The sequence below is a fragment of the Protopterus annectens genome, chromosome 2.part0, assembly GCF_019279795.1.
Source record: "Protopterus annectens isolate FY-2018-M chromosome 2.part0, PAN1.0, whole genome shotgun sequence".
NCBI lineage: Eukaryota > Metazoa > Chordata > Ceratodontiformes > Protopteridae > Protopterus > Protopterus annectens.
Genome location: NC_056728.1, coordinates 1,938,354,745 through 1,938,368,066, shown reverse-complemented (window position 1 = coordinate 1,938,368,066; position 13,322 = coordinate 1,938,354,745). Strand labels below are relative to the sequence as shown.

Here is a 13,322-nt window from a genome sequence, read left to right as displayed (position 1 = left end):
ATTGAACTCAAAGAGAGACTGAAATGCTGTTTGTATAAGTAACGTGTCAGCTCTTTTACTGATTACCCGTCGCTTATACATATTTTTCATGTTTCAAGGACATACTCTACTTATTCACTGCATCATAATGTTGACTATAATACTGCTCCATTTATTTCACAGAATTCATAATGATCAGTTAGATCCTTTTCACTAAAATGAATTCTTATTATAGTATGTTTGCACATCCTTTAACTCAGTGAAACAGATTCATTATCACGAGCTCTTCAGATATGTCTCACAAGTAAGAACAGTTCTGCTTCATTTTTATTCAACCAAGCAGTCACGCATAAACAGCTCTGAGACATTTTTCTCCCTACAGCATATATCCAGTCATTTATTTTATGTGAACTCTGCTAACAAGATAGGCAAAAAGATGGGATTCCACTGCATACAAACAGTCACATTTTAGTGGCACTGTCTGCTGCTTTGCTTCGCCTGACTTAATGTTATCAAGTATAGGTTTCACAAGGTTAGTATATAAGTTGCAGCATCTGCTTTTCCTCATGACAGCCAGGTAACTTTTCCCTACTTGTTTAATTTCTTACCCATATATTGCATACATCTCTCTGTACTGCTGTCAAATTGTGAAACTGGTCAGACAAAATTAGCTAACTGTTGTTTCCACTTATCATGTTATTTAATAATGCAGTCAGAAATACTGCAATCCAGTGAACACTGCCATTTAAAATGACCACCTCCTGCTGATAATTTAAGTACTGCTGAAGAGGGCTAAACTATAATTAAAGATGGAATAACTCATTCACAGTACCGAAATATATCTCTGATTATAATCTGAATTAACCAGCTCCAGTCAAGAAGTAAAGTGACACTAGAGATACAAGGGCTTAATTATGGAATCAATACTTCTATCAGAGATGGTTTTAACTGCACAGAGGTACAGCTGGATGGCATGATGACATAACCTTTATAAAAGTTTGTTGAATGGAAATGCATTTAGGACACATTACTTCTAATCCCATAGTATATTTTATGGATATATTTTACTTCAATTAAACTGACAAAACTTTAACGGATATTTACGAATGACCTCTACTCAAACCAAAAGTGATGAAATTATTTTCTTAGAAAAACAAGACAACAAAACTTTCCAATCCAAAAGCATCCAAGCTATTAGCACTACCTGGATCCCCTGAATCTCAGTCACAACTTTATCGCACTCTATGTTAGGAAGCCAGGATACTAATGACAAATTTGGTGCATAATGTTGACATTGTCTCAGTGCACAAACATTGTTTAATATATTTTGTTACTACCAGTGCCCTAATGTTGTGAAATGAATTTTATTCAAAACTATTGTTGTTTATATGTGCTGCTTACTTTTGAAACTGAACAACTGTAACATCTATAAGTATGCTGCATTTAGTTAGGTTTAAGTCTGTAGTCACTTGTAATGGTGTGTGGGGTATCATCAGCACACATGTAACAATCATTTTAAAAATTTACCATGCTGTTCTGCAAAGCTATGCAATTACCTTGTAAAATGTGCCATTTGAAATAGAGCTAAATAATTATGTAATCCAGTGCAGACATGTCATAACTTTTTAAGCTGACATTCTTGCTTTTGGGGCCTGCTGAATTTTCAGTTACCATAACTGTGATCCACCAAACTGCACATCTGCAGATACAAATATAAAGATATAAACTGTGAGAATAAACTAACACAGACCATTCTCTCTATTCTGAGATACAGCAATCTTGGAGTTAGTATATAAAACTAGTAGGGCTGTAAGAGAACAGCCCCCACCCCATTTGAGGTAACCCTGCTCCAAAAATGCATGAAGATGTTATCAGCACATTTCAGCATTCTCTATGACTCTGTTTGAATCAGAGTGCACTTTTTAAATTGTTGGAACTTACATTATTGGATCTCATACTTCTGATATGATACCTCTTTTCTGCAGTAAACTATGTTTCCCATGTTTGGTAAACACTAATATTCAAGTCAAGCTAACCACACGGCATGCTTAACCTGCCATCTTTGAGCACGAGCATGGCAAAATACTACATTTCACGATACACTACTTTCCACTAAATATAACAAATATAATATGCTTCCTCTAAACTAATAAGATTCAAATCTGAAGAGAAAGATATTTTCCTCTGTAAAATAACTATGAAATAATTTCTGAAAACTTTGTTTTCAATGGAGCATTTTCTTCATAAAAGCAGTACTATCCCATCCAATTATATCTGAATACATCTTTTCTCAGACTACTTCTTTATAAAGAATGCAGCTGCTCTTTTTACAGAATTATGGCTTAAACTGCTATGTAAAGAACTATGATGTCAATAAGCACTGACAACTGATAAACCAAAATGCTCTACAAAATTAAAAAAGTCAAAGACATCAAAAACAGAAACAGCTTACTTCCTCTGAAAACAGGGAATAGCTTTTATTTGCTTATCTAAACATGGCCTAAAATTCCAGATGTTATGAGACTAACTTCTTCTAATCCACTTAAAGCTCACCAACAGTCCAAAACAATTCTGAAACCTTGGTATCTGTATCCCTTGAAGACTTCCAAAAGAAAATTGTCTTCAGAAAGTCACTATCCCTACCCCATCAGCCGACCACTCCACTTAAGATCTTATAACAGAATAAATTTGCTTCACTTGATTTCCCTTTCAAGCAAACTCCACCAAACTACCTAGTGAAGTCCCCCAACAGAACCCCCTCCAATTTACTCTTTAAAACACAGTCAAAATAAAATACATTTAGAACTTCAGTGGTGAAATCTTCTATGCTGTAGACACGGGTGCAGATAAGGTACTGCTCTGGTCTGTCTTATTATGCAAGTATCATTTAAGTCACCTCTTACATCACCTATATAATACATCTATTTCCTTAAAACAACGCTATCCCAGTGGAAACAAGTTATAGTAAAACCCATTCCCACATCATCCAAACCTGAACACCAAAGAGTTTACATCAATATCCGTAGTCTCCACCCTGGTAAAATCTTGGAAAAGCTACCTTTATCACAACTTTTTGAATCACTTCAAATATACAGTATCATTTTTTTCATGTCAAAATTAATTTTGGTCAGACCACATTATCCGTATACTCTCTCTCAGATTATATACTCCAGAACATGGGCAAAGACATTTTGACAGCATCTGTTTTCAATTATCTGAAAAGAGCCCTTGATCTTATTAATAATAAATTGCTACTTAACTCATTAATCTCTGCAGGCATCAAGCAACATTCAAATTATGTTAGCTATCCCCCACTTCACCTTTAAGCAAATGTACACAGACGTGATCAATACTGACCACACTACATGTCACCTTCTTTGTCAATAAATAACCTAATGAACATCTACAAATCAAAGTCATTCCCCATGGAGATGACATTCAGCTTAGATGGCCATCTCTTCATCAATCACCATTTAAAAAGAATTAGAAAAGGATTTGTCCCACCTATCCAACTGGAGTATCAAAAATAAAACTAAAAATAATCCTAAATACCTCCAGCCAAAAAAAGTCAATGATACATATGACAAGACTAAAGATCATTACCTTCCCAATGCAATGAGCCATATATACAGCTAAGAACCCTTAGAGACAACCTCACATTTCAAATGCTTAGGGATATGGCTAAATCTTTAGCACCAAGTCAAAAATAAACTCATTACTATTTTGGTCAAAATGTCCTCCAACTTCCATTACATTCCTCAGAAAGAAAAAAAAGCTATTGCTAAAAGGTCCTACTGGTAAAACATGAATATGGCTTACCGATCTTAGCCAATACTTGAAAGAAAAAAAAAAACAAAACATACTATAGCTAACCATACATGTAGATGTATTAGCCTGACTCCTAAAAGAGAACATTCACTGCAATGATTTCATGATCTTCTTTTGTGTTTTCATTCTTTTTTTAGCTGCAATGCATCTACACAAAACCCTGATAACCTTTAATAACCTATTTTTCTGACAAAAAAATCGTATTCTCACCTATAGTAGCCTATATATTAAGATGATCTAAAAAGCAACTGCCCTTCTCTCAACTTTAACTTTTTTTTTCAAATTCCCTGAAATCATGATGAAATAAATTTCTGTTTTAATAGACCCACCTCACATACGTATAACCTTTATTAAAGAAACAAATGACCATAATTCAATAATTAAGAACTGAATATCTGCACATTCTTTCCTTGTCATGTTTCTAATACGACAATTTTATCTGTCATATTCATTTGTATATGTACCACTATATACTCATATAAATCCTCAAAATGTTCTGATCTTTCCTTCAGTGACATATATCCATATAATAATATTACTAGATACATTTTGTCAAATCTTCACGTTTGTTATTATGACTCTTCCTGTGCTTGGCACTAGAGTATCTAATAAAGTTCATAGGTTCATAGAGGTAGGTACTAGGCTATCTGCCCAAAGGCATTTATAAGCCTAGCCGGAATGTGTTGGCTTTCGCTGCCCCCTTAGATTAGTTCCCTGTGTCTCTGTCCAGCAGAGTCATTGAAGTGATCCCTGGGGTAAACTTTCTGTTTCCCATCCACTCGTCAAGGTTTCTCTTGAAGAGAGCTAGCAAGGAGCTCTGCCTAATGTAGATTGGAATCTTGTTTCAGAGCATGGGAAGCCCCTGAGACAGGAATCTATCCCTCCAGCACATCCTATTTACTGTTGTGGTGAGGTTTAGATCCCTGGAGTGTGTGGCTCGAGGGGATATGGTTTTCTTTAGGTGGAGCATGTCCATCAATTCTGGGTTGGACATGGCCTGGTATGTCAGGTAGAGATCACCTCTGAGTAGGCGGTATGCAATCGAGTACAGCTGGAGTTTCTTCAGTCGAGCTGCATAGGGCATCTGCTTGAGGCCAGTGATCCTCTTGTTGAGGTACTTTTGTGGTCTTTCCAGTTGTTGCAGGTGTCTTGTAAGGTACATCCCAAATGGTGCATTGTACTCTATGATGGGTCTGATGAGTGATGCGTAGAGGGGCCATGTGACCTATTTCGATCTGGATGTAAACCCTTTTGTGATTAGGTGGGCCACATAGAAGGATTTTCTAACCACTTTGGTAATGTGATTATCAAAGGAGAGGATCTGTCTACTTGGGTCCCCAGATCCCTTATTACGTTTTCCATATTTAGGGGGCTACCACCTATGTGGTAGCTTGTGGGTACTTTTTTTTTTCCAAAGGGGATAACTATGCACTTTTTGGCATTTAGCTTGAGGCCATGGATCTGACACCAGGTATCTGTCTCAGTGAGACCCTTTTGGAGGATGTCTGTGTCAGCCAGAGTGTCAATTATAGCCCCTAGTTTGCAGTTGTCTGTGAACTTGGACAGCCATAGTCCTCCTGTGCTTGCCTGTACCTCTGAGAAGTATATGCCGAACAGGAGAGGTCCTAGGACTGAGCCCTGAGGAACACCACTTGTAACCAGTTTAGAGTCAAACCTAACTCCCACAACTGGGTTCTGTCCGTGAGCCAGTTTTATTTTTATTTATTTTATTTTATTTTTATTTTACATTTGTTAACCGGGAAAGTCCGACTGGATACATATCCATTTTCAGCGGGGGCCCGGAGAGAAAAGCTCCACGTTAAAACAATTTAGTAACACTTAAAATGCAGGTTACAGAGAAATCTAGAAAATTAACAATAAAACAGTGACAAATTCAAATTAAGGTTACATTTAGATACGAAATAAAAAAAAACATTGTTGGCGATGGAATAAATATACAGGGAAAACTATCATAGGAAGCGCTCAGTTCTCCATTTTGTCCCTCTGTAAGTTTGCAATCCAGAGGCTAGTAATAGAATTATTGTATCTATTACTTTCCTAGCACTATACTTATGTATCTTTAGTTAACTGTAAAGAAGGCCATATCTGTCCTGTCTTCTCCAGACATTGCTTGGATGGTATAACCTTCTGGCCTATAGGTTTTGTCTTCAAACCGTGTGATACTGTGACTTGTACTATTGTTAGTTGCATTATATATTTTGGACTATAGGTTTTGTCTTCAAACCATGTGATACTGTGATTTTTACTATTGCTAGTTGCATTATATACTTTGATACTGTAAACTTTGACTATTCAAGTTATGTTTTTGTATCACTAATCTACAATTCCTCTCTCAACTTTTTCTCCTGCTCTTCAGCTGCCCTGTCCCATCCTGAACTACCCACTTTGTTACGTCCAGGTGGACACTTGGCCCAACCATTGTTACCAGCAGTTCAACCTGCCACTTAACCAAGTACATCACTCTGTACTGAATCAAATTATCACAGAAGGACTCTAGGAAGTATGTACATCTGCTGCTAAACACTTGGCCCAACCATTTTTACCAGCTGTTCATCCTGCTGCTTAACCAAGTAAAGTCTATGTACTGAACCAGCTTATCCCAGAAGGACTCAAGGAAGTATGTACATCTGCTGCTAATTTGTGTATTTTATTGCTTTTAGGCCCAATTAGGTGTTCAGTGTGCTCCCCTGCCTGAATAGCCAGCAGCCAAGCCCTTACTCTACTGTATCTCTGCACTCCCTCTACATCCAGATCCCAGATTTACATTAGCTCCTATCTCCCCTCAGCCTATCCAGTCCAGGGTCTGCCCAGGTGGGTTATAACCTGCATTTCTCCATTTGTCCACTAGATGGCAGTCTCTTACCACTAATCCTGACTACTTCTCTCACTACTGATTCTCTCTGTAAACTATAAATTGCCCGGTTTATTCTGTCTCACATATTTTACCACCTCTGTCCTTCTGACTATATGTTTCCCTACTCACCTCTCATCAACTACACAATCTGCTGATTGTTCCTGCTCTTCTCCTACTCTCCTTGTTTCTACCCGCTCCGTTCGCCCTGCGGGCTCACTCCGCTCCCCTCCCTACCCCCAATTCCCACCCACCCCCAGGGGTCCTACCTTTATACTTCCCTAGACACACCCCCAACTAAACAGCAACCTATAACCTCTCTCCTACATATCCACCAATTAATTCCTCACTCCTTCAACCACACCCTCTCTTGAAACCACCCCTCCTATTCCCTGCAAACCTATAATCTCTAACCTCATACTCTATAAAAACATGCCCTTAACCCTTAAATATCTCTTTCCTCTTCTTCTCCTAAACATCCTACTTTACTACTACACCCTTACCTCCTATGAAAATCTCAAACTTTACCAAACTCCTACTTTAACCAAACATACTACAACTACACTTCCCCTACCCAAACAATCACATATTAATATACTAGCTACCTGTCCTTACCTCCCCTCTCTACCATAAAGCCCACCACTACCAACTCACAACCTCCAAAAGACTCATTCTAATACCAGTCAAATATACAAAACCCCTGCAACCACCCCAAACTCTTTTACTTATATATGGAGATATCCACCCCAACCCTGGCCCCAATACCCTCCAAAATCAAAGCCCTCTAAAACAAACTACCAATTATTCTAACCCACCCTTTTCCTCTGACTCCCTCTCTATTGCTCATCTTAATATTCGTAGCATTAACAACAAAGTCACTCAACTCCATGCCTTAATTGATTTTTATGCCTTTGATATCATCTGTCTCACAGAAACCTGGCTTAAACCTAGTACCAAAGACAATGAGTTCACCCCCCCAGGCTATAGTACCTTAAGACAAGACCGTCCTAATAAAAAAGGTGGAGGAGTGGCCCTCCTGTTCAAATCCCAACTTCAGGTGGCTTTAATTAACTCCTTCCCCCCCACACCAGGAAATGCTGAAATTCTTTCCACTAAACTCCAAATTAACAAAACCAAAGCTATAAACATAATATGTTCCTACATCCCCCCAGGCAAGAACATCCACACCCTGGAAAATATCCTAAGCTGGATTTCTAGCACCTTCCCCCAGGAAACCATAATCCTAGGTGATTTTAATATCGACTGGAACTCCTGCATATCTCCCAAACCCACCACACACCTTAACCTCTTTAACTTTCATCAAACCATTAACTCCCCTACGAGAATACATAAATCCACCCACAAACAAACGATCCTAGACTGGATACTGACCAACAACAATCCCCTCTCCTATAAAACAGGTATACTCCTGACAATATTAGTGACCACCTCCTTACCTTTATCACCAAACAAAATGCAACATTCCTAAACAAACTACTTATCGAACTAAATACAACAAAACAGCATTCAATCTAACATCCTTTCAAACTGAACTCAAAGAATATAACTGGTCAACTCTAAAATACCTCCCAATAGATGAAGCAGTAACGCATTTCAACAACACCTTCTTACAAATTCTAAACCAACATGCCCCATCCCGGTTAGTCAGAATCAGATCCAAAGCAGCTCCTTGGCTCTCTGTTATAACTAAACAAACTATGAGAGCGAGAAATAAATCATGGTCAAAATGGAGATCCACTAAAAGCCCTATTGACCATCAAACCTTCAAACATCTAAGAAACAAAACAAAGAAACTTGTCATCCTAGACAAAAAAAACTACAACTTTCAATACCAACAAAACCAAAACCAAAACCCAAGAAAATTCTGGTCAGGAATTAATAAACTACTCCACCCAGGCAACACCAAAACACCTACACCAGCTAGCTTAGCACAAAAGCAACCTAACAACATAGCCAATACCTTTAACAATTTCTTCTCTCAAACTGTAAACTCACTTGCAAGCACCATGACTCCACCCCCCTTCCTCCAAACTACCCCTATCCCTAATAATACCTATACACTAAAACTTGAAACCGTCTCAACTACCTATATACAGAAACTACTTTCTAAACTAAAACCCTGCACCCCCTCAGCTGACAAACTTCCAGCTGAATACCTTCAATTAGCTGCAAAAGAAATAGCCTACCCAGTATCCATCTTAATAAACAGAACCATAACAGAATCCAAAATTCCATCCTGCTGGAAAATCTCCCACATTATTCCACTCCATAAAGGTGGAAACTCTAATGAACTATCCAACTTTAGACCTATTGCCCTTCTATCGCCTCTATCCAAAATAATGGAACGCTGTATTCACCATCAACTACTAAACTATCTCTTAAATAACAACCTGCTTGTAGACTCTCAACATGGTTTTAGACCCTACCACAGCACTACTACTGCCCTTCTCTCCTTCTCTGACACCATAAATAAAAATCGAAATAGAAACCTATTCTCATCTGCACTATTTCTGGACCTCTCAAAAGCATTTGATATGGTCAACCATCAACTTCTCCTTGATACCTTAAAATCTCTATCACTGGATTCTCAAGCATTACAGTGGTTCAACTCGTATTTGACTAATAGAAAACAAGCTGTCCTGTGGGACAGCCATCTATCCACTCAACTCCCTGTTACTATTGGTGTCCCACAAGGATCTATCCTAGGCCCCTACTTTTCTCCATTTTCATCAATAATTTGCCCAATTCCCTACCAATATCCACATGCATACAATATGCAGATGATTCCACTCTCATCTGCTCTGCCTCTACCCCAGCAGAACTCCACTCCACTACCCAAGCAGTCTTCACTGCAGCAGAAAATTGGTTTCAACACATCTGTCTCCTCCTTAATCCAAAAAAAACCAAACTACTACTCTTTACCCCTACCTCTAAATCCACCCTATCTCTTTTCTATAACATCCTGTAATGGCACTATCATCAAACCTGACAACTGCACTAAACTCCTAGGCGTCACCATAGATAACCAGTTAAATTTTGACTGTCACATTGATTTAACTATCAAAACTGTCAATAAAAAGATTGGTGCCCTATACAGGCTAAAGCCCTATCTCACTTCAACCTCCCGAGTAGCCCTGGCCCAAACTCACCTTATCTCTACACTAACTTACGCCTCCACTCCTTTGTCAACTTATCTAAAAGCAATCTTCAGAAACTGAATACTGCCTACCACAGTATAGCCAGATTTGCCACTGGCTCACCTTTCCAAACTCACCACTGTCTTAACTTAAAGAAACTCAACTGGCTTGAACTCCCGAACCTTATACTCCTACAACAACTAATCATCACTTTCAAAATTCTTCATTACCCCTCCAATATACCCATACTAAATAAACTCATTACACCTTATAAAAATCTCAAGACACTCAGATCAGCCAACAAGCTACTAGTTACTACCTTGAAATCTCATAACAAATCAGGTGATTCCCTATTTGCAAACACTATCGGTTCTTACTGGAATAAACTTCCCATTGAACTGACCTCCCTAACATCTTGTCACCTTTTCAAAAAACAGATAAAAAACCACCTACTAATTCACTGGCTATGTCCTGCTCCAATCCTGACTGAGCATAGTACTGTTCATTACTATATACAGTCTGCTACTTGCACTTCTTTCCACTCCCTTTCTTACCTAGACTAACATCCTCAGCCCCCTTCACTTGACCTTCACTCTTTTCTCCTATCTTATTGCCTACTTCACCGTATAGCCATCCTCTCTCTATTTTCTTTCCAGCCATACCTAGACCATCTTTATCCTACTACCATAGCATGTCATCTCTATCCTGCTTCCTCACTCTCCTTTTCAACTTGACTTTCATAACATTTATCTATGTTAAAATACTTTTACCCTACGTAACCATATTCTATCCACAATTTCTATCTATCTTTTCTACCCTTTTTCCCATAGCTTTACTACCTATATACCTGTTTACCTTCTAACTTGCTTTTTAATACTTGTTACCATCAGTTTCTTTCCCTCTGCTAACTACCTAATCTGTCTTCTAGCCTACTGACCGATGATTAAATTACTTAGCTTGACTACAGATATCCTTAACTCAACTTTATATTTTTGTGCCTGAGCTTAACTCCTCAGCCACATAATGTGAACTCTATTTGTTGCCTACTTAAATTAGTCCAGGCAAACTGTATTTTGTCTCTGTACATTTTTGTTTTTTGTTTTTAAAAAATTGATATATTTAGTAAAGTATTCCTCATGTATTGTCTTAGTCTGATAGTGGAGCTTTTCTCCTCGGGCCTCTGCTGAAAATGGACATGTATCCAGCCAGACTAGCCCGGTTAACAAATGTAAAATAAAAATAAATAAATAAATAAGAGAAGTTTGTCTAAAAGAAAAAGGATTTTCAGTTAGAAAGTAAGGAGCCCATCCGTTTGCAACTCATCTCATGATGTAAGGGTTTATGTTCAGGCTGGTGAGCCTGTCTATAATACCTGAGTGGGGAATGGTGCTGAAGGCCTTTGCGAGGTCTAGGTAGACTGTGTGGACCACCTTTCCCTCATCTATAGCCTTGGTAACTGTCTCAAAGATGTCCACCAGGTTTAGGAGGCATGATCTGACCTTAACAAATCTGAACTGGGTAGGCTCCAGTGTTTGGAGTTTCCAATTTCTCTGTTAATGAGATCCATGATGATGCACTCCACAGCTTTGCAGACCAAGCTAGTCAGGCTTATAGGGTTATAATTCCCGGGGTCTGTTGTGGCTCCACCTTTTTGGAGTGGAATAACCATTGCTGTGCACCACTCTGTGGGTACGTAGCTTGTGGAGAGGCTGAGTTTAAACAGTGTGTTTAGATGAGGGGTTAGTTCATCTTTGAGCTCATGTAGGACACAGCCTGGTACACCGTCCGGTCCCATTGATGCTGTGTTTTTGGCTTTGGACAGGGCTTTTTTAACCTGAGTGTCTGTGATTTCAGTTGCACTACATTCTTCTGGTATAGTTATGGGCCCTTTTGGGGGTGAGAGGGGGATGAAGTTTGCACTGAACCTGTCTGCCATGATGTTGGCTATATTGGTCGGTTCAGTGTATTTTATGCCATTCTGCATTAACTTCGAGCAGATCTGAGAATTGCCACAGATTCTTGACATAGCTAAAGAATGCCTTGCTGTTATCTTTGGAGTCCATGGCAATTTTTTTTTTGAAGCTAGCCTTGGATGATTTTATGAGGGAATGTAGTTTCTTGCTGATACTGATCAGGGATGTCTTCCTTTCCTGGGATTTTACTCTTTTCTGTACTAGTTTCCTCCTTCTATTCTATAGCTTGTTTATGGCAGGGGTCCACCAGATTGGTTTCCTTTTCTTGGAGGATTGAGTCTTGGTTTTGTTTGGGATAGCATGATCCATGCATTCTTGTAAGTGCCCATAGAGTGCATTAGTAAAGGATTTTGCAGCTTGGACAGCATTATCCTTTAGCATGGGGGCTTTGAAACTTCCCACCTTGATCTTAAGTAATGTGAAGTTTGCTTTTGAAAAGTTTTTCACGGTGGATTCTTTGACCAGGGGTGGTAATGGAATGTGGATATCCAGAGTGATTAGTTTATGGTCAGATCTAACCAATGAGGGGTTGACCTCCAGTGTGAAACACTGGTCGCCCATGTTGGTGATGACCAGGTCCAATATGTCGTCACCTCTGGTGGGGGTGTTGACCAATTGATCCAGGGCGTTTGAGTTTATAAATTCTAGGAAATGTTGGGCAAGGGAGTTTGTACTTGAGTAGTTCTCCCAGTTAATGTTTGGGTAATTGAAATAACCCAATATCAGGGTGTTTGATAGGACCTTTATGTTTCCCAGTGTTTCCAGGAGTGCGGGTCCTGGGACATGGTGGGTGATCTGTAGCAAGCTATAATTTGAATAGCAGTTTTGCCCATTGTTAGTTGCACATGGATGATCTCTGAAGCATCGTGCCGTGCCACTAACCTGGAGGTGTGGGTATCCTTGATGAATATGGATACTCCCCCACCTTTTGTATTTCGTTCCGGGTTTTGTGGCCAAAATGTATGGTATGTGTTGTAGCCTGGTAGTACTGGGGTGCTCTCTGGAGCCTTAAACCAGGTTTCTGTTACTGCACATATATCGATTTTCACCATACTGAGGAGTGCCTTGAGTGCGTGCATTTTGAGGTTTAGACTTCTGGCATTGAGTAGCATTACCCTCAGTTTTTTGTTACTTGTGCTATTTACAGCATTGGGTTTGTCTTTTGAGCCTTGCCTAAAAAAGGCACTATGGGGGTGGCAAGAGCCTTGGCCAGTATTCGAAAGCCTAAGGGTGACAGGTGCAAGCCATCTCTAGCGAAGCAGCGTGGCTTGTCGAGCATGTTATCCCAGGCTGACAGACACTGGATCCCCTTTGAATGACACCAGAAGCTTAGAAAATTGTTAAAATTTATATTTTTTTCTCTATACCGTGGTATCATTCTTGATGAGGGCAGGATGCTACTCAGGGTCAGGGTCATACCGGCCTGGGCTATGTGATCAGAGAGCTTTTCCATGTCTCTATTCATGTAGTCCTGGGAGGTACAGATCAGGTCATTCACACCAACATGGACAA

General features: G+C 39.3%; 1 protein-coding gene across 1 annotated transcript in view; it reads right to left on the bottom strand.

The window, feature by feature from the left end:
• The window catches only part of LOC122792903 (CUB and sushi domain-containing protein 1-like), a 4,548,980-nt gene that overhangs the window by 3,250,479 nt on the left and 1,285,179 nt on the right, over positions 1-13,322 (bottom strand). The window lies entirely within an intron of this gene.